This window comes from Pteronotus mesoamericanus, unplaced genomic scaffold (genome assembly GCF_021234165.1).
Source record: "Pteronotus mesoamericanus isolate MK-2021 breed Mesoamerican mustached bat unplaced genomic scaffold, CSHL_Meso_final contig_20, whole genome shotgun sequence".
Taxonomy (NCBI): domain Eukaryota; kingdom Metazoa; phylum Chordata; class Mammalia; order Chiroptera; family Mormoopidae; genus Pteronotus; species Pteronotus mesoamericanus.
The window spans coordinates 463,128-466,428 of NW_026555085.1; the positions used below are offsets into that span (position 1 = coordinate 463,128).

General features: G+C 40.6%; 1 pseudogene; it reads right to left on the minus strand.

The window, feature by feature from the left end:
- Window positions 1-378: 378 nt before the first annotated feature.
- On the minus strand, window positions 379-1,649 carry LOC129067898 (60S ribosomal protein L27a-like; annotated as a pseudogene).
- Between the last annotated feature and the right edge of the window lie 1,652 nt (window positions 1,650-3,301).

The following is a 3,301-nucleotide window of genomic DNA, read 5'->3' on the forward strand; positions in this document are numbered from 1 at the left end:
ACCTTCTTGAGTCTCTACTGTACTCCTTACCAGTTAGATTGTACTAAAGCCGATTCTTCTGTCTCCGAGGTTACAAGACTCCTCTCTTGCTATTGTTCAGTTGTTTTTTTGCAGGTGATTTCTCCACAATTTAGTTGTAATTCCAAGTTTATCCTGGGAAAGAGGTCAGTGTGACTTCCACTTACTCTTTTGCCATCTTGATTCTCCTCCGATTGAAGCATTTAGTCCATTTACATTCATCCATTTACAGGTACTTATTCATTGCCATTTCCCCCTTTTTACCTGTGTCCCCTTCTCTCTCTCTCTCTCTTTTTCATCATCATCTTCTATTTTTTTAAAGCACTTGTGAGAATTTAATGGATTCCCCCCTGTGTGGCTTCAAGCCACCAGCACACAAACCCCACCAGCACTCTTAAATAGTCTCCTCAGCTCTTCTGCTGAATAATTTGGCTTTCACAATGCCAGGATGCTTTGGGAGCTTTCTTTTACTCAGAACTTTGTAGTAGCCTGATCACATGACATCAGTGATGGAAGTGGGTCTGGTCTTGTTTTTGGCAGCATTTACCCATGTCTGCTCACTGATCAATGTCCACAGTTTATCTAGGTTGACAGTAGAGCAGATGCTCTGATTCCTCTTTAAGTGGTAATGCCTCATTCCAACTTTCCCAAAGTAACCTGGGTGATATTTGTCGAAGTTGATCCTGTGATGATGCAAGCCACCGGCACTACCTTGGCCTCCCGGGTGCTTCCTGTGCTTGCTGATGGAGCTGTGGCTGTGACTGTGGCTTCCATGGCCCCGAAGCTTCCGGGTCTTCCTCAGTCTGGATGTTATGTTGGTGGCCGAGATACAAGAGTCTTTTCATCATCTTAAAGCAATCCCTTTAGCACATCTTGCGGTGCTGGTTTAGTGGAGGTGTATTTTTTCAGCCTTCTTTTGTCTGGGAAACTTCTTATTTCACTTTTCTTGTTAATTGAGAGCCATGCTGGGTAGATTAGTCTTGGTTGCAGAACTTTGTTTTTCATTACTTGGAATATTTCTTGCCATTCCTTTGTGGCTTGCAGTGTTTCTGTTGAGAAATCAGCTGCTAGTTTTATCAGAGCTCCCTTGTATATCACCTCCTGTTTCTTCCTTGCTTCCTTTAAGATTCTCTCTTTGTCCTTAAAATTTGTCCTTTTAATAATGATGTATCTTGGAGTAGGCCTCTTTGGGTTCATCTTGATTGGGACCCCCTGTGCTTACTCACCTCACATGGCTTTTACCCTCTCCAGGTTAGGGAATTTTTCTGTCATATTTTCCAGAGTTTCTATCCTTTGCTCCTTTTCTTCTTCTGGTATTCCTATGATTTGAATTTTGTTGCATTTCATGTTGACTTGAAGTTCCCTTAAGGTATCTTCCTGCTTTCCGAGTCTCCTTTTGTGCATCTGCTCTACCTGGGTATTTCTTCCTACTTTGTCTTCCAGCTCACTCATTTGGTTCTCTGCTTCATCCAGTCTGCATGTAATTCTTTCTAGTGGGTTTTTTTTTTTTTTTCAATTTCAGATATTGTGTTCTTCATTTCTTTCTGGTTCTTGTTTATAGTTTCTATTTCCCTTTTCATACTGTGTAGTTCCCTTAGTTCCTTGTAATTGTCAGTGAGTTCCTTGGGCATCCTTATATCCATCCTTTTGAGTCTATGTCTGATAGTTTGTTTTCCTCCATTTCATTTAGATCTTTTACTGAGGAGCCTTCCATTCTTTTTGATTGTGAGTTATTTTTTTGTCTCTCCATTTTAAATGACTCTTTTTGTTTGTGTCTGCAATTACTGATGTCCTGCTTGCCAACTGTCTTCGTGGGGAGAACATTTGTGGTAGGAGTTCTGTGGGACTCAGTGGTGTGGTCTCTTTGATTTCCTTGTCTGGATGCTCTAGGGTTGCCCATTCTTCCATTTGTGTAGGCTCTCTTATTGTACTTGGGCTTTACTTGTCGGTGGCTCCTTTGTTGGTTTTTCTCCTATATAGGGGGTTTACTGGTATTCACAGCTCCCACCTTGTCTTATATGCCGTTCTATAGGTGTTGATTAACAAAGCAGTATTACCAGACAACCAAATCTACTTCATAAAAAAGAGTCCCCTACTCCATTGTCAGTCTCAACTGCAACTGAACTAAGATTAATAAATGTGAAGAGGGTTCACAGATATTATATAATATGTCAATGGCAATATGAGATGACTAAAAGAGGGGAGAATGTTGTTGTGTGGTAAGAGAGAGGAGAATTGATAAACGTTTTGTTCTATTCTTTCATTTGGGCCATAGTTCTTTGTCTCCTCAATTTGTCAGCCTTTTTTTGTGTTTGTTTCTGTGTATAAGTAGAGATGTTTTGACTCCCTGTCTTAGCGCACTTGTTAAGCTGTATGTGGTGGAGCCTTTAGTGATCTTCAGGGTGAGGCAATCTGCTTCACTGCTTTGTGGCTCTGAGTGGGGAGTGGTTTTTCCTTATCAAGGCAGTGCAAAGCAGAGCAAGCTTCAGTAATTATATTGCATTCTTTAGGCTCAATCTCCCAGGGTACTCTCAGTGTTAATATCATTCCACGTGCCTCCAAGCATCCCTGGCTTTCCAGTCAAGGTTTATAGGCAGGACCTAGCTCAGGTGGGGCTACAATTCCTGATACCACACAAAGTGGTCCCCAAAAAGAGTCACCTAATATAGGGAGACAAAGAAACCACAACCAGACAATAGAATAGGAGGAATCCACAGAAAAGGAACTCATTGAAATTGAGGCAAGCAAATGATCAGACATAGAGTTCAAAGTAATGTTTATAAAAATGCTCAAGGACCTTAGTGAGAACTACAAGGAATTTAGTGGGAACTACATTAGCATGAAAAATGATATAGAAACCTTGAAAAAGAACCAGCTGGAAATGAAGAATGCAATATATGAAATGATAGAAGGTATTAAAAAGAGGCTAGATGAAGCAGAGGATTAAATCAGCAATTTGGAAGACAAGGAACAAAAACAATGCTGACTTCTCAACAGAAACACTACAAGCCAGAAGGGACTGGCAAGAAATATTCCAAGTAATGAAAAACAAAGGCCTGCAACCAAGACTGCTCTACCCAGAAGGCTCTCAATTAAAATGGGAGGTGAAATAAGGAGTTTCCCACACAGAGGAAGGCTAAAAGAATACACCTCCACCAAACCACCACTGCAAAATATGCTAAAGAGACTGCTTGAAGATGAAGGAAAAGAGTCTATGAATATCCAGTTCCTTTCACAGTTGCCAATACTTGATATTACCAATATCTTTAATATGTATTAATCT